The 23,614-nt window shown below is 36.3% G+C and overlaps 1 protein-coding gene across 8 annotated transcripts in view; it reads left to right on the forward strand.

Moving 5' to 3' along the window:
- The window catches only part of ZNF644 (zinc finger protein 644), a 74,070-nt gene that overhangs the window by 32,698 nt on the left and 17,758 nt on the right, over positions 1-23,614 (forward strand). For 5 of the 8 annotated variants that reach the window (XM_041483491.1, XM_041483486.1, XM_041483487.1 and 2 more), the window contains exons 2-3: positions 12,218-12,273; positions 22,889-22,961. The gene's annotated coding sequence lies outside the window, so the exon portion shown is untranslated. Of the gene's footprint in view, positions 1-9,067; positions 9,214-12,217; positions 12,274-22,888; positions 22,995-23,614 lie in introns of all 8 variants that reach the window. The other 3 variants (XM_041483489.1, XM_041483488.1, XM_041483490.1) reach the window with 2 other exon arrangements.

Genomic DNA, 23,614 nt, shown 5'->3' on the forward strand with positions numbered 1-23,614 from the left:
TACTGTGACAATTCATTTTTAGAAATGTCTTTTAGACACTAAAAACAACTTTGGAATTTGCCTTCCATTTTTTTATGTTACAAGAGCTGAGCAGAGATGATGACTTGTCTAGTGAGGAGTTATGTCAAGAATAAATAAGCAATTGTGTTTCTTTGTATATCTTTACAGATATTTATCAATATTTGTATATAGACAAACAAAAGTTGGAATATTGTGTTTTGGAACATCATACAAAGTTCTAAATGAAGGCAATATTTAGGATAATGTACTGATAGTCAGTAAAACTGAAGGCATCCAGGTTCTGTAGTCTTTTCAGAAGCTCAGCTGTGTCCATTAGGAATTTGGAGAGATTAGTTGATAGTTTTGCATAAGAAGTACTGCAGTATTACAGCAGGACCTTCTTTCATGTCATTTGGAGCATTAATGATGAGTTAGTTTTTGGGTTTTGGTTTTTTGGGTTTTTTTTCTGGTGGAGGCACTTAGAGAAGAGTAGGTTTGTTTGACTTCTGCAAGGTGATTGCTTTGGTCTTTAGGATACTGGGAGCTGTTTTAAGTAAAGTTCTGTTTAATATATTTCTAGTAACTTGGCTTTAGGTCCATCTAGTAAGCTGCTCCTGAAGCGTGCTGATGCATACTATTTTCAAAGGATGTAAATATAAATGAGGGATGATTAATTAGTGATCACCCATGTTGATTTCCATGATCTTCTTAGATCCAAGTTTTCTTCCAACTTAGTGATACTAATACTAGGAGCTAGGGTGCTTTTGTCCAAAGAAATATCTCTGTGATTTCACTTTTGTTATGACAGATACTTTTACCTTAGCTTTCCTTCTGTTTTTTAAAGTAATTTTCCAGAATGCCATTTTCAGCAGGAAAGGGTGCTCTGGTTTTTACCTGCTTGAGGCTGTTCTTTTTCTTCATGTTTTCTGGCACTGTAGATTCATTAGCATTTCTTCCTATCCTTAAAGGAGATTTTAGCATTCAGAAATAAAAACCAAACCTGTATGATGTTAAATCAGCAGCTATTTGAAAGAATGCAAAACTGTTAAAGTTACCAGTACTTTTCCACAGGACAGTCCTATTAGTGTAAAAAACCTACCTCACTTCTCAGCCCTCCCCGCCTCAAAAAAAAAACCCTGACCAGAAAACAACGAAAAGCCTCCACTCCAAAACCCTCTTGGCTTTTCGAGACCAAAGTACAAATCTGAGTGCTTTGTGGCTGTCTATACCTCATAAAAATCAAGGGTACAAACATCACTGTTTTCCTCTAAATATTGTAAATTCCAAAGTGTTTTCTGGTTCAAGGAAGAGCTTTGGTTAGGATATTCTGAAGGCTTATTTTGGAGAAGTTGACCTGTTCTGCGCTGTAACTTCCTTTGTTTTCTGTTCTATTTGTTCTCAGAATTTCTTTAGTTTTGTGAATCTGAGGATAAAGACAGGTTATTTCATAAATTTTTAACAATCCCTTATGTATTTCTGTACTTTTATCAGAGTTCTTCAGTGTCATTCATGGTTCTCGTTTTCTCTGAAGCTATTGGAAGTTAAGTAGGTATTGAGTAAGTTCTGAATTTTTTTATCAGAATTGTTTAATTTAGTGTGCTTCCATATGTTGTCTTGGAACTTGAGGAAAAGTTACTCTTGCTCCTTTTATCCATTTAAACCAGATTTCATATTCATACATATTCTCTCAACATTCAAGTATTGGTTATATTTTTTTCAGTGTTTCAGTGACAAACAGGAGGTCTTGAAATCTAACTTGTATGCTTACGAAATTCCCAGTAATGAGGAAACATGGTAGCTGTGGGGCCAGTCAGTAGGCAAATAGTCAGCTGTATTTAGGGACCCAAAAGAAGGCACAGAACCTCTGTTGATATACAGCACTAAGCTTTTGGGACACATTAGTCATTGTGAATTTATTAAGCCTTTGAACAAGGTATTCAGAGGTTTTTTATTTTAATTGTGAATGTCCAAGACAGTGACAAAGTTTCCTTTATCTTTGATGCTGACTTTGGTTTGCTTTAAGAAGCTTTGTTATTATTGCAAGTAACATAAGCTGTTTACTTACTAGAAGAAAATATTTCTGTCTTGGGGTTATGTCCTTTTTAGGGTGGGAAACTTACAGGTTTCTTTGCTTCAATTAAAAAACCATGTCTATATTCTGAAACAGTAATGATGTGAACGACTTGTGCCATTTATACTCTTGGATTTTATGCAGTCTTAGCCCATGCAGATCCAGTTCTTTGGTGCTATCCTAGTAATCCACTGTAAAGCATATGAAATAGGCTTAGAGTATCTGTCTTGTCTCTTCTGTTTCTTGAGCTACTTTTGAAAGTTTGTTTGGGAAACCTGCTCTGGTTAGGAAGACTGACAAATCAAGGACAGCCGATGGGCTGGATATGCACAGGTGAGGATAACTGGTGTGGCATGCTGGAAATACCAAGTTTTTCCATTTGCCTTTGTGTATTTGAAAGAACTAATTAAAATATCAAAAGAATCAAAGATTTTAAGCTTCCCTGAAACAAAAGGAAGGGAATAAGTCCACAAGCATTTAAAGGGTTCAGTGCTGAAAAGAAAAAGATTAATTAAACCCTGATCTTGAAGTGAAGCCTGCATAGAACTGCTGCATCTTCTTGCAATCTTGCATGGAGACTCCATAAATGTTTATTAAACAGTTTAGAAAGTAGACCTCAAGGTAGAGCATAACTTGAGTAGAGTCCTTGGGGTAGATCTTGAAAACACCTGCTTTATAGCAAAATGCTTTTCATGGAATAATTTTGTAGCAAAGGCAGTAACTTTAGTAAACTCTGTGAAATTTCACATAGTTGAATGATGACTATATTAATAATCAAGCTCGTGGACCCTGTCCAATTGAACACAGGGACCATGAATAGGAGCTTACTAACGAGATGTGGATGCTGTGTCAGACCTGAACTGTAGTTGTGGTGCTGGTGGTGTGTGACTGGCTCGATTGAGTGTTCATGACAGTAACTGGTGGTCACAAACTACATTTCAAAGAGGCATGTGGAAGCATTTGCCCCAGTTTGCTTGCCAGGTGTGGTAGTGTAACCTCGGTTGTAAGATGCGTGTTGTTCCTATTCAGAAAACATTAATGCAGTTATCTGGCATGAAGGTGTAAAATAAAACACAACTGGTTTAATTGTGTTGCATTGCTGCAGCTCATCTAAGGTGGGAAATAGTTTTGACCTATTTATGTAGGCCATGGACAATGCTGGAAACTTACAGTGTCACCAAACCAAAAGTGAGCACTGAGCAGCTCAGTGAGGAATAGATTTTTTACATTTTCAATGGCTGTTAAGGTGATAGTGTTGACAGCGTATTATAACTTTCCTTCTTCACCAAAACCATTCCTCTGTTACCAAAAAGCAGGCTCCAGCCAAATGAAGGGAAGTCCTTATGTTACTGGCTAAGTATATGTGGCTCCCCAAATGCTCTTTCCTAGATTGTAAAGATTATAGCTTATATATCAACCCAATTAAGAAGCATTTTGTAGCTTCACTTCAAATCTGATAAGCAGTGGCTGAATTCTGTTGTATGAAATATGTATATATTTTATTTGGAAAAAGAATTTGCTAGAAGAATGGCAGTGCTGAAATTTATATTTTTAGGTGATTGGTTTGGAATTTGTATTTTTTGGAGATTGTTTTATATGGTTATTTTCTTCATGTTGGAACATTCATTGTAGTCACAGCTTAGTCCTCTGATAAGGAAGAAGGCTGTTTGAGAGTTAGCACTGCTGTTTACAGGGGGTGATACACCAGAGTGTCTACTCTGTCCTCTGCTGGAAGGTACTGTCATAGGGATATCAAAACAAAATCTCTGCTGCACCAATTCAGAGTTCACCATAGGCCATCCTTCATTTAAAGTGTAAGCCCTTAAGGAGATATTTCTTAGCACTTAATGAATGAAGCATTGTAAATAGTTATGAAAACTGTGCATGAAGTCTCTAGGAAAATTTTGTTAGATTTTACTTTTTCATGGGCACAGAAAATACACTTCCTCTGAGGCTAGGAACAGGAGATTCCCTTTCCTGCTATGGTCAGGAAATGTCAGAAATGCTGTCTAGACAGACAACAGCAGGCATTAGAGCTCGTGATCCCAGCATAGCTACCCTTTCAACTGGAACAAACTTGTGAGGAACTGAATTTGGGCTTAGGATCCTGTTTTGTAGGGGGTACTTATGTGCTAATACCAGTTCACTATTTCCTGCCATTGCTGTTACAGATGTTTATGTAATTCACTTTCTGTTCTCTACTGCTTTTTTTCAAACTGTCATGATCGCAAGAAGGGGAGATTTTTTGTAATTTTTTTTTAAAGGAAAGAAGAAAATAGTAATTTATCACTAATTTTGAGCTGTAGGATTTTAGGCTCAACTTTTTTTTGCAATCTGCATTGCAGTCTTAATTCAAGACAGTGCTTCAAGTTTTGTTATTTTTAAGACTTTAGAAACACGGAGAAGACTTGGAAATGAATGTGTACACTAGTCTGCCTTACAGTGTAGAAAATTGAGAGATATTCAGAATAAGTCTACTGAGGAATTGTTTTTGGCTCCAGCACTGGCTTTGGTGTGGTTATGTGTGATCTGCGGAGGTTGGGTGGCTGCAGCCGGTGCGGTGACCGAGGCGCTGCCTGCGGCTTGGCGATCCTGTACTGGGCTGTGTGTCCTCAGCGCCTGCGGGTGGAAATCATGAACTGCAGCGCTGCCCTGGCCTTAAAGTATCCTTTAGTAGCAAACTGTTCAGTCTCCTAAATGTGGGGGTTGGGTCGTTTGGGGTTTTTTAAAAAGGGAACTGCCAGGCTGTTATGTTTCCATTAGTGTAAACTGAAATTGAGTGGCGTGCAGCGCTAGAGAATGCTGATAGGTGAGCTCGTTGGACTGGAGACTGTGCGGAGGGAGGCAGCTCAAGAGTAGCCAGAGAAGAGCACAGAGCAGTTTGCTGCCTTTGGGTTTATACAGAGGTTGCAGGAAGGACTGCTGCCTTTGAAACAGTGTTAAAGCTGGAAAGAAAATGGCTACCAGAAATTATTGGTGCTACAGTAAGAACACGGCGTGATTATTAATGTGCTGCTTTAACTACTGTTAGAAATGTTGTGTGACATACTGCCTTGAAGTAAAAATGTCATTAAAGGGAACAGATATTTAATCCATTTAGATATAATGGATGTCATCAGGCATTCTTGTTTTAGAATGACAGTGCTTAGTGGAGAAACTAATTTCTAGTAAATATCTTTTAAAACCTCATTACTGCCTTTTCTGCACTAAAAAAATTGCTTAATGGTTTTAAATTTTAATAATAAACATAATGTCCTTATAAAACAACTTGCAGGGAAAAAAAAAACAGTAAAAAGATACTATTTCATAAAATATGTTGTATATGGTAACATAATTCTGACTTTCTAAAATTAAGCCCTGAGTGTTTTTTTTGCATGCAGCAAAGCTTTTTTTTTTCCTTAAGATTTTTTTTTTTTTTGAGATTGAAATAAAAATGCCCACCTAAGATTTATAAATAAGGTTCGAGATATAAATAAGGGTCAGGTTATAGAGTGGAATCTACTAGGGAAACTGTATTGTATTTTGATAAGGATGTAAGTGTATGCATTGTGTTGTAAACTTCTTGCAGATTTTCGATTAATGGGTTGCAGTTACATTGAGGAATTTCAGAGTTATTTTATGTATTACATCAGGAAAGGGATAGGTCAAGTTCAGTGAATGTGTGAACAATAATTTCTATCAGGATTCCACAGGTGGCAGATTGAGGACAGGTATGGTCTGACAGTAAACTGTGTCTGCTCTTCTTCAAAGTCCCATATATGTGATGTGTTTTATACCTAGAGAAGATCCCATTTTTTTGTACTTTTTTCATCTTTTGGGGTTTTGTTCTCTCTCGGACTTCTTTGACTGAAAAGGCACAGGATTCATTCAGTAAGAGGTGTGGCTGATAAACTGTTTAAAGTAATGTGTGCCAAATATGCATAAGATAAAACTTAGAAGTTGTAGAGAAATGAGTAGTATGTGAAGACAGATGTTTGAACTGTATGATGATATTGCTTAGTGGTACACTAAAGGGGATGCACTGATTTGATGGACACAATCTTAACTTAAACTTTTTTCACTTTTATGCTTAATTTTAATAAAACCTCCATGTTTTTATTAAAATTCTGTAGTTCTGGAGACAGGAGAGGACAAGACTACAAATGTGTTACATCACTGTGCAGTTTAGTATTTTAAAAACAAACCTTGAAATATAAGAGGTTGCCTCAGATTGTTTCTAAAAGCTTCTTTTTTTAAGACACAAAATGCATTTTTTTTACTTATGGCTTTTGGTTCCTTAGAAAGCACTTGGGAGATCAAGCTTTCCTGGTTTGCATTTTCAGTTACTTTTCAGCTGAGAAATGGGAGGTGCAAACTTGGACTAAAAATTTTTAAGGAGCCATAATCCAATTTCTTACGAGGTAGGGAAGATTTTGTGTAAATATTTTCTGGAATGCTTTTTTGCAATGCTTATAGTCATAGGGTATGTCACTGCATTTTGAGGTGCTCTGTGTAACGCTTACATGATGATGTATGGTGAAGGAATATATATATATATATGTATCTTACTGGGCACAGAGTGATTGTATAACTGGAAGGGTAGAGGCAGTTCCTGTACAGGTAATGTATTGATGGGATTTTGCTGCCAGCATAATGAACAGAGGCATGTTCAGAGTCCAGGATGATGCCAAGGATGTGTACAGTGCCATTAGCAGTTTGGAGTGGAATGGAGAGATAATGTCATTCTGGGCTTTAAGCTTTCCCTGTTTAAGAAAAGCTGTTATATTTAAGGTACATAAGTGCAGTAAATGAAGAGCTAGTTCATGTTGTCAAAATGAATAGGCTGAAGGGTAACTGAAAATGTATGGATGTCTATTATGCAGGTGGTAGATTGATCTGTAGCTTAAACGGGCAGAGAAATTATGAAGACAATGAATTATTTCCCTGTAGCTTATTGCTTATGGTAAATCTCATCGTGAAGAATGCCATTCAATTTAGCAGGGTATTGATGGACTGTAAACTTTTTAATATCAATGATACTTAGAATGTTGCATCCATCTTAGCTAAGGGGAGAAACTGCATTGATAAGTAACCTTCAGAAACAACATAGTAGTATTTTCTCTTAAGGTCTTAAAATTCTATATGTTTTCAGGACTTTCATCTTCAAACTGATGCTTCAGTTTAGTGCTTTTATGATGCTTTCATTTGTGTGCTTATTGTTACGTATTTGCTTACTGGATAATGTATGCTCAAAGTCAATAGCTCTCAAACTGTTTGTTTCCCCTTGCTTCTCTGTAGACATCTTTGCAGCTTTATTGTGTGCCTGTTGTGTACGTCATTGAATGTTTGCATCTGATCTCTTTACTGATAGAGAGGAAAAACAGCCTTTTCAACCAATATGTTTTGGTAGTCCAAACTCCTTCCTACCTAGAATACTTTTTGCTGTGATGACTTTTCAATTTTATTTTTTTATGGTATGCACTTTTTTGAAATAATAATTAAATCTCTCGTTTGACCTAATTGATGATATAAACAGAGGTTCCTTTTTTTCCATTCATGCCACTCTATGAGTCTACTTTTTTCCCTACTGTGATATTCCTATTAATGTCGCATTCAACTACTTGTAATCTTGTTTGGACTGAAACAGCTTCCCAGTCTGAGGTATGATCAGTTGTGTTCATTTCCTATGCTGTCACACGTTCCCTTGAAGTGCTTCACTGTCCCATATGGAGTGTTGTCAAAAAGCAAAACTTTCTATGAGTAGAAAAATAAGAGATTTCAACATTTCCACGTGAAAGCCCTACCACAGCTTTGGGAACTGTGCGTGTGGCTTTTACTGTGATGAACAGACAGAGGAAAAACTGTAACTTCTTTGAACTGTTTTTCAGATAACTCTCAAAATGTAGCAGGAGATTCAAAATGCAAGAGGCAGTCTTCTCTCTTGCAGTTTCTTGCTTGCTTTTGTTCACTCACTGCAGATTCTTTGAAGTCAGGAGTATCTCCAGTAATGACTTAAATTTTGTCTCTTCATGTTATAAAGTGTTAAACTTTTGCTTAATTTAGCTTCTGAGTAATTCAGACTCTAGTATAGTGCCTGTTCTTAAGTATTGCTCTTCATTAACTATTTTAAGAAGAGTGATTACTGCTTTTTTCTTTACAAATTTAATTTTGGTAAATGGGATTGTGGCATATGTAATTCAGTTGGTGAAACTACAGTTGGAATAGCACAGATTGAGAGGTTCTACAAATTCTCGAAAGGGATTAATTTTGTGGTTTTAGAAAAACCTCATGTTTAAATTCAAATGATTATTTAATTTACACTGGCTGTTAGTTCTAGATATTTGTGGCTACTGAATATAGATTAAGCTGTTTTTATACTTTTTAAATAGAAATCAAAGACAATCAAAGCTCCTTCTGCAAATAGAAAGCAGGAAACTACGTTTTGTACAGACAAGGTCATTGCTGACTTCTTGTTTGAAAAATGGCAGTATAGGTTTGTATTTAAAGAGCTTTTCAGCTATATCAATTGATGTAGGACTCTCATCAGCTAAGTTTTTGCCTTTTCAGTCATCTGAAATTACTTTATCCCTGATACTGCGTGTACAATTTTGGCAGGAACTTCTGGCTTTCTTGTAATAGCCTTTTCTTAATAATCTCTGCTTTCTAGTGGCTATTTTTTCCTGCATTGGTATTTAGGGTTTTTAGATTTTTGTAAGAGTATAGATTTTTTTTCCAGAGCTGCAACGGATATTAGAATGAAATTTATTCCATGCCCCACACCCTGCATTTGAATTTAATACTGGGATGGTCATATCCTAATAAATGGAGCTGCCACTCTGGACTAACTAATCAAATTTTCTAAGCCATTAAGTCAAGTCTACAGTTGCAAGCCTTTTTGCTGTGTTTTGTCAAGCTGGTGGAATTGACTGTTTAGCCACAGTTCATATCAACAAAAGTAGTTTTTATAATGTAGTTGTTCTAGTCTTTGTTTCTTCCTCTTTATTTCTTCCCACACAGGCATAATCAGCTATAGGAGCAAAACTGGTTTTGTGTTAAACAGCAGCACACAGCAAAACAAAACCCGTGGAGTAAACCACCTAAGAAGCTTCCATGTGAATTACATTCCTAGCTGCAGTCATTCCAGGAGAAGGTGGTAGTTAAAGGTGAGGGTGTCTTTTCCCAGATGGATATGGAAATGTCAGTTACAATGCAGATTGGTTATGAAATAAGGGCTGCATAGTAAACAAGTGGGTCAAAACTCTTGTTATGATTACAACAAACTTAAGTCATTGTACACCTTTGCATTCCAGTCTTTCTTAAACTTTTTCCTCGGAGAGGGAGGGGATGTGCTGTTAGGAGATACTTCATTATAGCAAGAGTTTTCAGTCCATCTTTTTTTGGTTAGTATCACTGGGGGTGCATTTGTGATCTCTTTCATCTCTAGCACTTAGGTTTTCTTCCACTTCCTGTTCACTGGCCAGATCAGAACAGGAAGCTGCTTGTCAGAAGCCTGACCATTTTACAGCAGTCCTTTTTCCCTGCTGTGGTCCCCCTTCTCACTCTTTGAATATCGAGGCCTTCAGGTGAATGCTCTGTAACTACACTTTTTACTCAGTTCTGTCACCCTTTTCATGCCCTCTTTTATTACCTGGTATGGGAGAGTGACTTTAATTCCCACTTCCTTTCCTGATAATGAGAATTAAGACAGGCAAATTGAAGCAAAAGCATTTATGATGTTGAAATCTTTGTCTTTTCCTAAGGAGATTTTTGAAGAACTACCTTTCTCGAATCTGCTGGTAAAGAATGTCAGGCGCTCAGTTACTTCAAGTGTCATCACCCTTGAAATTAATAGTAGGTGTTAGAGTTTGTAATGGAGTGAGAGAAGTCTTATTTGACAGCAGAAAGACCTTTGAGAGGAGATGTGAGTGCTGGTTAACTGTACGTGGGTGGCTTTAAACATTAATCTCAATGCTATCAATGGTTTGGGCTAAGATCTGGTGTCCTGTGGGTTGTGTTGTCTTCATGAAGATGTTTGCATGACACTGCAGGTACTGCCATTGGGTGGAGCTTTGTGCATCAGAGGGTTTGAAATCCCAAAAAGGGGGGTTAATTCTGTAGGGCCCTTTGAAGTTGGTGCAGGGCTACAGTGACCAGCCCTTTGGTCCTTCAGCAGTTTACTTGCTGGTGATCTCTTTGTGAAACTTGTCACCTTTCCTTCAGCTGGACAATATCTAAATTATGATGGCCCATCTTCTCTTTTTCCTTCTTTTTCCCTCTGTGCCAGATGTAGAATAATCCCAGATTTATCCCCAGCTTGGTTTGTGAGCTCCCTGTGATCCAAAGAATAATGAAATGCAAGAGTACTTGCATTTAAGTTTTCTGCAAAGTGCACCTTGAAGTACATGTCCTCTAGATAAATTGGTAACATAAAATGGGAAGTCTTTCCCTATACTAAGTCAGTTGATGGATCCAAAGTAAAGTGTTCCTATAGAAGGGCTGTTACAGAGAGTGGTGGGTGGTGCGACACTGTACTGCTGTATCACCCCAGTGATCTGCAGTTGTCTGGGTTCAATCCTTTGGAAGATTCTGTCTGCACTTGAGTCGCAAGCCATGAAATCGGTGCTGAGAACAGTTATTGCTAATGTTTCACTCATTGCAGAGTTTAGAAGATGTAGGTGTTGAGGCCATTTTGCACGGGAGCAGAGTCATTGTGGTTCTTAATTAAGGAAGTGTTAGATTGGGGTTGTTGATCCCCAGCCAAAGTGCACAGTCTTACTGACATGTCTGGTTTAGTGCTCATCATCATGTTTGATCATGTAAGTCATGACCATTGACTTTCTCATTTTATGGAAGGTGTTTTGGCTCTTTGTATATGGAGGCTGTTATTTTTGTGGGAATATAGCTGTAGCTTTACATTTACTTTCTGTAACATACAGTAGAGCTCCACTGCAGTTTGAAAGTAACACTTCTGCTTCTCTAGGTGAATGAATATTACTTTAAAATCTGACCAAAGTATTATATTTTTTTCTGTAATAAATCTTACTTGAGAAATGAGTATGTATATTAAATAACATTCATGCATAAAGCTACAGTTTAATATGATGCTTGGGACACAGTCCTGGGGCTAGGAAAAGGAGGGAGCTCAAATACTTATCTTCTGTTGCTTTATATTATCCAGTCAGACTTTTTTGAAAGGTCTGTCTTCCCTTACTGTCTGTTTTTGTAATTTAGGCAAGGGGCTTTGAGACAGTTGCAGCTTGATTGGGGAACTGTGAATCAAAAAGCTGTGTGTGAATAAAATGAGATATGGACGGTGTATGATGATAGTTATTTCATTCAGAGTCACTTCTGATGATGCCTAAGCATTTAGTCTAGATAAGAACAACCTACCCTTTTTGTAAAGCTCTGTGCAACTAGTTGTGTCTTCAATAGTAGACCCAGTTCTGTAGAGGTACCATACCCAAATCCATTCTTGCTTTTGTGCAGCTTCAGTTGCTTTTGGAGTCTCTTCAGAATTTCCAAATAGGAAGTGGAAAATGACCTTGTGTAGTTGGTTCTAAAGATACATGAGCAAAACAAGTTCATCTGACATTGATCAGTTTTCATGCAGACAAATAAATTATAATTTTTAAGTGGGCCAGCTGACCTTAGAATCATAAACACAACTTTGCCTTAAAAAAGATGAGAAATTAGAAAGGCCCAGGCTTCAAGTCCTCCAACACTTATCTCAGATATGTTGAAAATTTTTGCTAAAAAAAATTTTTTTAAGCGTTCATTTGTAACAATTTCCTTTCTCTGTATCATTCCTTGTTCAGGGACCTTGAGATAGCTGACTTTGAAGGCACTAGCAGCAAATGCAGAGCTTTTTTTCCCATGCAACTTCTTTTCCCCTGTTCTGCCCACTTAGTTTAATAGCATGTGTATATTTGATACAACTTCTTGGTAGATTTTTAAAATTAAATGGCAATAGCTGTATTATTTGGAAATTACACGTGTTTGAGAGAAGACCACTGGCATGTTGATACTTTTACCCTGAGATCAGAAAGATAGAATACTTTTATGGCTGGGGATTTCTTACCTCCCTGCTTTGCTAATCCTGTCTCATAGCCTAGGACACAAGCAGAAAACAATGACAGCTGTACAGTAAGTTCTTGTTTTATTTTGCAGGTTTGTTTTAATGTGGAAGTGGATCTTACAGCGTAATGTAAATCAAACAAGCAAAGGTGAGTAGGAGTTTTGTGTTGGTGGATTTTTTCCCAAAAAATGCCTTTTGCATATACTGCTAAACGTGCAGAAAAATGATCAGTAAAAATTTTCTTGAAATTTGTATCTTGATTACTGTAATGTATGTGTACGTACTGTAATGGTGCAGTGTTACTTCTACAAAACCAAAAGAGGAACAAAAGATATTTTCCCCATTATTTAATATTATGATGATAATAATGTTTTTCTTCCATAAATTATTATAGTTTAAAAGCTATCATGGTGTTCTGCTAGTTGTTGAGAGACAAAATTATGAGCGCTTTAAATAATTTTGTTCTCTACATATTATCCACCTGGTTTCAAAGTACTGAAAGTGTACTTTGCACTGTAAAAGCAGCATGTTAAACTTGCACTTAATATATTAATAAATAACTGCGTGAGAAATTTGACCAACTATCAGAATAGCATTTCAAGTTTTAAACAATGAAATTCTGTTGGAATTTTCTCCTCTCTTCCTGTCTTTAGGAACCCATTTGCAAGCTATTTGAAATACAAAGGTTATGGAGATTCACTGCTGGTAGAACTTAAGTGTTCATTTGCAATTGCAAAGTGTCCATCTAGGAAAAATTTCCTGTAACTGGCATTTTCCTCCTTCCCCCCACCCCTTTCTCTGTTATTTTGAGAAAAAGAATTAAGAAGCTTATCTTTTTCTCTTCCATTTACTTGCTACTTCAGGGATAATTTGAACTATAAAATTAATCTTGTCTCCATATAATTATGTGAAACATATGACAATGAGCTTTAATCCGTTTTAGCTTGAGTCTTTCAAGAGAATCTTTAAGGTAAGAATCTGTGGTAAGGCCCCACAGTTCAGTAAGTTCTCTACTTCGGAGACATGGCGTGATGGACTCAACTAGAGAGACCTGTGTAACAAACCAAAGCTGTCTCCTCAAGTTTCCTGCTTGCTGTTTGACTTAAGTGCCATCTCAGAATGTAGCTGCTTGCAGTGACTTGATAATTTGAAGAGGTGAGAGGGAGATCCCATTTGCTTAAATGAGTTTGTTCCTCAATTCCAAGCTCCAATTATTATGTAGACTTAATATTGCTTGGAAATTGTAGTATGTACATATTAAAATAGACATGAACTGCTTTGTTCATATCTTCTGTTCCACTAAGACTTCTTCAGAGCTGTTGCTGTCAACTTTAAAATACTGATTATAGAAGAGTGCTTTGTGGGGAATTTAAAATAACTCTTCTATTGAGTGTTGATCTTTTGTATAATGTATAACTGATTCAGGACTTTGATTATGAATTGTCTTCTGAACTGTGAACGATTAAAAATAAGCTCTACTGCTGTGTTATGCATATACTTATGTGTAGAAGATGTTTACTGCCTTAGCCTGACTTTGCTGGTTTCTGAAATGCTGCTTTGAGAAAAGAAATGAATGCAACTCTGCAAAAGGAAATACTTCATCTAAGGATGAGTGTAAAACAAGAATTATGGCTGGAAAAGGGACTTGAATTGACAGTAAAATTAAATAAAATTCAATTCAGTAAACTGTTCCTTGTGCCTTCTAATGCTTTCCGTACTTAAAGCTTGCTATTTATGCTCTGTTTCTTCTTAATTTGTGTGGTTATCTAATTACTCATTTAAATACAGAAAATTAGTTGAAAAGTCTGATGTGTAAATAACTGAGTGCAGTTTTAAGCATGAAGTCTTCTGAATGAAACTCTGAAGACCTTTCATCTTAATGGTGGTTATCTATATTTAGTAGGAAGAAGCTGGTCTCTGAGGAGAATGCCTGTAGGATTGCATTCACAGCAAGAGGACAGAAAAACCTGTAAAAGAATAAGTGGAAACAGTGTTAGGATGTTTGATCAGTATTGCTGTTGCTTGGAGGAGATCTTGACGTTCCCAGAGTTCAGTAAAAATGACAACTGAGTAGCCAATAAATCAATGAAATTATTGTGCTCTCTTAGGGAGCAGAACAAAACCCAGATCCAGTTCTGTGAATTTGTGGCGTACCGTGGCTGCATTGCATTGCAACGTGTATTGCTTCTTCTAGTCAGGTGCCTGAAAAACTACACAGAAGAGGTGAAGAAGGTTCAGAGAGGGGCAGCAGGGATGACTGAAAGAGTTTATTTTCAAGAACAACCTGCATTTCCTAACTGCCTCTGTCTTCAGTCTCCACTCATGAGTGTAGTAGCTGCAGCATCTCAGAGACTTCTAAACAGTAATTTTCACTCTCACAGCTCAGTGCAGACTTGCCTTCTTGTGTAAGTTTCTGTCTTTTAAAGCAATAGCTGAAAATGTGATTTAGTTATTTGCTCAAGCATTTTTCTTGTACACTTGACCATAATGCATTTCCTGATGACTCTGCTAGTGTGCTTTCCATGTAGGGTTTGAGTTTTGTTTTGTTTGTTTGTTTTTGAAAAGGGTTTGGAGTTTTGTTCTTACAATTTCACATCATTCACATTCCTAAGGCAAATATAAAATATATAATATCGTGACTTTTGTAAATAAATGAAGAAATCTGTTACTAGTTAAAAACACACAGGTATAAGATACTGTTTACAAACAGTGAATGTGCTTTATTGGGGTAACCATAGTATTTGTTCTTAAAATGTCTGATTTACAGACTGCATTTCTGAACTCCACAGGAGAATCGGTCTTGTTTTAAATACAGGAAAAAGTTAGGAAAAAGTAAACTTGGTCTCAGTGTGTTAAAAGTGCAATGGGCCACATTTCCATGCAGCAGGATAGGTTGCAGAAGTTGCATGCTTGTGCTGAATTTCCCTGTAATTGTGTACAGTGAAGTGAGGTCATATTTTAAGCTTTTTAGATACCAGGCAAAGCAACCTAGCTTCCAGAAACTGCCTTGAATGTATTTAGTATTGCTTTACCTAAAAGTAGAAGGGTGTAATTAGTGAATAGTGCCAAGAATGCTGAAGAAGGATAGGATATATACAGAATTCTGCACAGGCTAAATTTTAGTATGTGGAATTTTTGTTCCCTTGGCTCAGAGAGGATCTCATATAATTTTATCTTGTTCATATTATCCTGGTAGCATGAAGTTGAGTTTTCTGCCATTAATCACTTCTGGTGATGACTTTTTTTGTTTTAAATTAAAAAAATAAAGAAACAAACACCAAGTATTAGTGGGCTGACCTGAGTTTTTCTTCTCACTTGTTTTTCTGGTCATGTGTGGTGTTACATAGGTTTGAGTCCTTTAAAAGCTCTGATTTTGTATTTTCTTCAGCATGTGCAATCACCTTCTCCAAGTCAACAGAATTTTTTGTTCTTAATCTGAAAATGTACAAGATGGCTTTTTTGGCCTTGCCTGGTACTGCTACTTAGAATCTTACTGGCTTTTTAATCCTTGATAACTGAAAGAATGTAGGATGAGAGCCAGTTTGTTGATAAGGAGGAGTGAATATCACTAATGTATTTCATTACTCTAAAGTTCTGAGTTAAATTAGTAAAAGCAGAGTGTTTGTTTCAGCTAGTGTTTTTATAATTGGCAAAGATGCCATGCTTTAAAAGTTGAAAAATCTGTTTACATTAGCAGGAGATAGAGTCTGAACATTTGTGATTACATTAAGGTTTGTACAGCAAGTGGTTATCCGCCAAAAAAGCAAAAATCATGAGAAACTGCTAGATGTGTTTCAGGTCATGCTGGATAAAAAGAATGACAACTTTTATTCAATATAACAGTAAATAAGGTCAGAATTGTTCTGAAGTTGAAAGATGCGTTGTGTTAATTTGGTTAAAGTATTCTTAATATCATTTTTAAGAAAGTTGACACTTCACAACTAGTTCATGCAGGTAACCAACAATATTGTTTAATTAACTTGTGAAATATTCCTGTAAAAATAGTCAAATATATCTGATTTCTAAAAATTCCTTTCAGTCTGATTGTGATCTTTACATACTAATGAATGTAGATTGAGTGGGTAGCTTATCCAGAAAAAAAGCTGGATATTTATACCTTATGAGGTCTTTTATGTCAGTTACAAAATTCTCTTTTTCCTGCAATCATGAAAATAAGACCTCTCTGGTGATATAGTTGTAATCATTGGGAATTTGCATAACGTTATATAAAACACCTCATTGTTTTATTGCTATATATTGGATTTGTATTGGAAAAAAGGTTTCTTTACCCAACTGCTTATGAGTGGTGTCTGAACAAAAGGACCGAATTGTTGGAAAAACCTTTGTTTTACATTGAAGATAGGGTTTAGATTTTGATATCTGGACTCTGCTTTGATTAATTTTTAAATGTCTTGTGCTAGCAGAGCGTTGCTCATATTTGGCAGCCGCAGGAACGTTTTTCAGTTCTGTGTGCTCTACACATGGGGAATAACTCAATTTGCAAATCCAAATTTCACCACCACTTGGTGGCAGTACCTGGCTTCGAAAGGACTTGTCTCTGAGCAGATACGGTGCCTGATCCCGTAAAACTGTAGGTTAAGGAGGAGTAGATTAGTTTTTAAATTTCTGAAAGTTAGTTATGTGTTTTAGAAATGAAAATACTTTTTATTTAACCCACTGGAAGGATTTGCATTTGTATGTCTCTATGGAAAATCTAGCTATCATGTCTAATTCGCAGTTTAAGAGTATTGCTTGTGTTAATAGTATTCTCAGAAGATGTGTTTAATGTTCCCCAGTTGAATTATTTTAGCATTTACTTCTAACATTTTGCTTCAGTTGAGTAGTTTATTTCAAGTAATTTTAGAACATAAAATTTGCTTCATGGTAGAATTCTTTATAGTGCTGCATTCTGCAGTTTAATAGATGACTGTCAAAGCTTCTTTTTTGCCTTATGAAATGTTCTCTACATTTTTACTTTTTTTATTCATTAATGTAGATTTTGGGAAAAGATTCCCCAGTGGATTTTTCTGTCAACAAAGCTAGTGAAAGTTTGTGCCCTTACCCATAGTTGTCACCTCTCGACTGCTGATTCAGAGGTGTTTGGATCCCAGCCTTTAGAACTGGGTCATGAAATGGTTAATAAGGTGTGAAAGGAGGAACCTGGGAGAGTGGAAGAAGGCAGCAATTATTTAAGCTGGCTTTGCTGCGTAGAAAAGTGTAATTCCAATGAATAGCACAGTAATTTGACAGTATATGATGCCATGTTGAAAATACTTCTCTGCTAGCCAGAGTCTTCTGCAATGGTCAGCAGGTTCTTTAATTTTAGGATAATGCCCCATGTAAGGACAGTATTGGTGATCTTAAACTCTGGAAGAGTGTGGATACTTCCCTAAACATGGTGTCTCTGTGAAATGTCTCACTTAGTGTGACTGGAGAGGAACATTGCTGGTGGCAGTGGGTTCTGTAGGGAGGAAATACTTTTACTGTATTGCCTGAAGAGCCAACACTGAGAGCCTCTCTTGAGGTGTGGCACGGCACATCAGGAAGGTATTTAAGTATATGGTAGTGAAGAAGAGGGATTCATCCTGTGTAATACCTAGTTCATTTTGAAAAGCACCTGCCCATGAAACTGTCTTAAACTGCTGCATGAGCAGTTAAAACCATAGAAGTATTTTCTATAGTGATACATGTGGTTCTTGCCACACTTAAATTGTGCTGTCATTTATTATTATTGATTTCAGTATTGAATTTTAGCATGATGCCCCCCATTGTGACAAACTGGTTATTTCCCCAAGCAAATCAATACTAGAGGAGTAAGATTAAGAGTGGTTGGTGGCAATAATGGAATTCTATTTTGTGATTTCTAATTGTATGATGGTTGTTGTTAAGTTTTGTTCAGTTTCCGTTCACATGAGATGTTAACATACCATTCTTAGATGTTTTAGACTAGAAATCAAGTTTCTGAAATTTTGACATTTTTAAGGAATTTTTGGTTTACTTACTGTTTGTGACAGAGAGCTTTTGAAGGCGTTGCATTAGGAACTAAGTTTAAGGAAGATAACTTTCTGAAAAAGTGTGCTTTGGGTTGATCTTCCCAATTATAATCTTTTTGAGAAGATGAGCTGCTTTTGTCATGGCTGCTCTATAACTGAGAATTTCTCTATGGTCACCTTTTTCCACAGATACTTGACAACTCAGTGAACTTTCTAACAGTATTTTAAAAAGGTTATACTGTGGGTGTCAGTAACTTTGTATTTATTTAGGTATAATACAAATGTTGTATTGATTATATTTCATACTGCTTTAAAAAATTTTAGTATGGCAGTCTAGTTAGCTATGAGAGTTTTCCAGTATTCGTATTGTTACATGAACAGCTGTGGATTTGAATTGTATTGAAGATAACTAGTTTTGAATGGAACTCTTCATGTTGTAATTAGATTAATAACCGTGGACTGTGTGTAAAGTAGGTGGGGGGGGGGTACTCATGGTATTAGGCTTATTTAAACAAGCTGTCTTTTCACTACGAAATTTTGAAAAAATGCAGAAGTGTTCATTTGTAGATTTCAAAGCTAAGTAAGGCAGTCTACAAATAGTGTTCCTGCTGTGGAGAAGGAAATGTATTTTCAACAGCTTAATTTGCAAACACAAATAGAAGCTGAGGGAAGGCAAGGTGAGTCACTGACTCACCTCTAGTTGTCAGGCTTTGTGGTTTTATTTCCATTTGAAGGGTGGAGTGGGATAGCTTTAAAAAAAAAAAAACTGGAAAACAAGTAATAGGTATTCTTGTAATGATCAAAGTATCGTGATTTTACTGATTTGGGCCATTAATATTGCTAGGTAACACCCAAAGCTCCAGAGGCATAAACTCTGTGCATTACTATATGGAGGAGGCAAAAATATTGTGCAGCTGAATTCTAAGGTTGTTCTTTTTCTCTCAAGATGTGGCTGGTTTGTGCTGGTACACTACCAGTTCCTCTATTACTCTGTACAAACCTTCATGTTCCAGAGGTTCTTAAACCTTTCTCTTTTGACAGAAGTTCTGTGCTTGATATTTGCCATGATTAAGGTTTTAAAGCAAAGACTGATGGGGCAAAATGGAAGGAGATGCTTTTTTAGTCCTGCACCATGATGTACTTAAACTCTCTCTGGTCTTCTGTTTGTTGCCCAAAAAATCTGTGACTTTGGTTCCATCACCTTTGATACAGTCTTGTCACTTGAGAAAGCTTTATTGCAGGAGCACTTGTGGAAAAATGGAAGGTTTTGTTAGTTTTCTCTATTTACATAATGAAGTCTCAATGAAAAATCTAAATGGGAGCAGTGCAAACCTGAAGCACATTTCCTATGTCTTGAATATTTGAACAATCCCTTGAGTGTCCTGGTTATTCACACATCTGCTTAAAGGACTTGACTTATGAGGAGTTATTTAGCACAGGACAAGTAAGTTTTTGCCTTGTTACAGCACTGCTGAAAGACACTGTATTTCTTCAGTTTCTTTAACTAGGCTGATTAAATTCAAACCATTTAGGAGATGACTTCTAAGTTTTTGTGCTGCTTAATAGTCGCTCTGTGCTTTTAGCTCGTTGGCTCATATTTATGAATTTAGTGAGAAACTTGATATCAGAATGCATAAAGGCACTTCATGCTTTTCACAAACTCAGCCAAATTCTTTTGTCTTAATTTTTCAGCTCCAGTGCGCTTTCAAATTTATTGTAAGTCCCTGTGAAATGACACTGAGCTTGCACTGAGGTGTAAGCTTTACTGAACTAGCATTGCATGAAGGCAGTGCTCCTGATTTGGTGTGAGACCCCACTGCGTCCTAAAGGTTGTAGTTATGAAATGAGGACTTGGAAAGGTCATAAACCTACTGGTAATAAATACAATTAAAAATGTACATAGAACAATGGATTTAAGTACATTCCTATCAAAAAGAATTATTAATGAACAGAAAGTGGACAGCATAGATCTGATGGCAGGAAGGTTGCATCTAATCTGAATTACTGAGTGACCTAGGAAGCCTGCTTGGAGGGATTACCAAATAATTATGTTAATATGCAATTATCACCTCATTTCTTCTGTAGTAACCTCAAGATGTAGTGTAGTAAGGGTGTTATAGCAAGTGCTGATAGTTTGCAAAAATACTGATGTTCAAGATTTTTTAAGACAATAAGATTAGCTTAAGGCATTTAAATTACGATCTGTCAGCTTGAAGATAGATCTGACCTTACACTTTTAATGCTTAGACTGTCTGGCCACAGGCAGTCATATCTGCAGAACACATTATGATTTTTAAAACTGATACTTTATAAATAAAAACAGTATTTAAAATTAGGTAGATTTTGAATCAATTAATAGTGGAGTGTGGCTTAGCTGAATAAATAATTGGTTTCTTTCTACTTTTGAATATTAAGTAATTTCTGTATAGTAAATAACATAGCATGTAAACCAAGAATAACGCTGTTAAGTGCATTGCAGTTATTCTAGGCTTAACTGAAATAATTGAATTGAACTGAATAATTGAATTTAAATAATTGAATTCGACCTAGCCTTTAGATGAAGTGTGTTTCAAAGGTAGGAGCTGGAATTGTGTACACTTGTGTAGGCTTTTCCAGACATTTTCCATCACCCTTTTTACATGTATATATCTCCTAGGTATATTGCACTAGATCCTTAAATAAAAATTACCTCAACCATCTAGTTGAGGTAGTATAGTCCTGGTAGTGGATATGATAAACAGTACTTTCTACAAATTGAAAGTTTAATCTCAATTTTTAATTTTTCAAATACACCAAGTATTAAATGCTATATATTTTGACAGAATTAATAATTTTGTATTCCTGATATGGTATAGAGAAGATGATTTTAAAACTCTTGATGGAAGCATGCAAAGTTCGTTGCATAGCCTTGGTTACATCTTAGTTACAATGATTGATTTTTCTTTTTTTCCCCAAGAGACAAGTTAGATGATAGCATTTCCTAAAAAAACATGGCATTGTGTCTTTAGTTATACCTGTCATTGTTACTGCATAAATTCTGACACATGGAGTAGGTAATGTAACTGAATTACTGCATCTTGGTTCAGTGTTACCACAAGACTAAATTATTGCAATTTAAAAATACATTTTTTGTTTTCTCTAATGCCACACTGTTAAAACCGTTAACTTTATTGTTGTTGTCCTGCACAAAAAATAGTGAATTGTACCAACTTGATAGCTGGGAAAGTAATGACACATGATGATAAGAATAAAAGTGATAATTAGCTGAAAAAATATTAAAATGTACCAGTGATGTTATTGATACCGTAAGCATTTCAGGCTTGATTCAAAGACTGAAATCTGTGGGGATACCTGTTTTACCATGGAAGACTTGTAATCATACCCATATGGAATGGTTCCCTGTCTCCGTAAATACACAGTATGGAGAGGAGTCTCTTACAAGATTGCATTAGGTAATGCTTTAGATATCTGATAACTCTGAAGAGAATTTCAGTTTAATGGTGACCACAGGGTGTCTTAGCCACTTTCTTAACTTCAGCTTTAATACTAATATTCATTAGCATTATGATTTTGTACGTAGAGCAATATAATTTTGTCTTCACCTTGTAAACCTGTGTGAAGTTTTGAGGAGCCATTCTGATAATGAGGATTGCAGTCTCCAAGCAGCACCATATTCTCAGTCTGCCCCCCCGCTGTTCGGGGGTACCAGTGAAGTTGCTTTAAATGGGGAAGCGTCTGTTCTTCCTCTGAACCCCTCACACCAGAACAGATGGGTGGAACTTGGAACATGGAAGGTTTTACCTCAGAGGTGGTAACAGTGAAGCCACTCATTAACACTGAATTTACCACTTCGTTAGCAACGTTGCTTCCTGTTGAGAAAAGCTAATACAGGCTCTCATATTGACTGAGCACGCTTTTGTCTGCTTCTGCAGCAGTAAACCAAGGAAAATGCGCCTCTTCCAGGCAAAATTGTCTTACTCAATTTCTTACCAAGGTTTGGTGACCAGTTTTGTACTTTGCTGCCTGATACTGTATGAAGCCTACGTTTTTGAGTTGTAAAATTGCTGGAGCTGTTGTGCATCATTGTAGGCTTCACTTCTTTAATTGACTTCTGCATTACTGATTCTTGGCACATGTTTGCACTGCCCATTTCTAACGTCTGTAGGTGATGTAAAGACTCCTGCTGGGTGGTGCATTATCACCATTTTAGGGTGATAGCTTTGGATGTGATCTTATTGGAAGTCGTTATTACAGTGAAAAATGACCCATCTCAAAACAGCAAAGAGAAACAAAAATCTAAGAAATGGCAAGATGAGGAACTGGGTGTCTAATAGAACATTTACGTAAAGGTATGTTATAGATAATAATACAATCAAATATTTCACATACTTTAAACGTTTATTATGGCTCTGATGTGAGCATTTCTAAATTGACTAGTTCAGTGATGGAGTAGCAAAGGAAATATTTTTTTCATTACTGAATTTTTCATTGTATTTCTACTCCAAATAGAATGACTTTATCTGCAAAAGTAAGTTATCGGCATTAGGGTTTGTTTCTTACAAACTCAGAGAGGTTAAATAATTGTTTTGTCCTTTTGCTGATTTGAAACAAAACAAGTGTAATAAAAGAGAATTTCTGTGAAGCTGTAGTTAGCTTTGAATTGTGTGAATAACTGTCATTCTGCTGAGTTTAAAATACGGGACATATTTTAAAACATTATGTATGAAGATGAAACTGGTGTTGTTTAACTAGGCTGTTTTCTCTCCTTAGGAAAAAAGGATGTCCAAAGTGGTCTTCCTGGATTTCGATAAAGGACCATTGCAGGAGGCCATGGATATTAGTTGTGAGTTATAACATCTTAATTCAAAGAATCTAGGTAATAACTCCTTTTAACTGAGTTCCATTCAAAATGCTAATTAGTAACTGAAACTATGTGATTGCTGGAATCAAATCCCACAAAAGATCAAAGTGAGTAGTATTCTCTAAGGGTAAAATATATGATTTCTGCAAAATACAGATGTCCTGACTCCTAGATGAATGTTTTAATGCCGTATGCTCACTCTGTTCTGAGGACCTCTATAAAAAGTGAATGCCAGGGTAGACTGAAGTTTACATTCCTGTTGGTCACACATTGATTTTCATGTGTAGGCAGCTCCTTTATGCTCACTAAGCATTGAATAGATGATTTGATGTATGAGTAAGAGTCACTTGTAGAAAGACAAGGCCACCCACGGGGAATTAATATGCAGTAGTTCTCTGTACTGGAAGATATTGTTAGTGTCATGCTCTGGATTCAACACAGTGACTTCATCTGGTAGGTAGATCCCAATGAAATGTTTTGTTCTTACAGTATTTTCCCCCCACCTTTGATAAGATGTTGATTAATTTGCTTATTGTTTAAAATAGCTGTATAAGCAAATGGGATTTATTTGTTTTAAAGCAAGGAGAGCCCTTTTGTAAGAAGGGAATAGGAAGACATCTATTTTCCTCAGTGAG

The sequence above is a fragment of the Pyrgilauda ruficollis genome, unplaced genomic scaffold (assembly GCF_017590135.1).
Source record: "Pyrgilauda ruficollis isolate IOZ18807 unplaced genomic scaffold, ASM1759013v1 scaffold6, whole genome shotgun sequence".
NCBI lineage: Eukaryota > Metazoa > Chordata > Aves > Passeriformes > Passeridae > Pyrgilauda > Pyrgilauda ruficollis.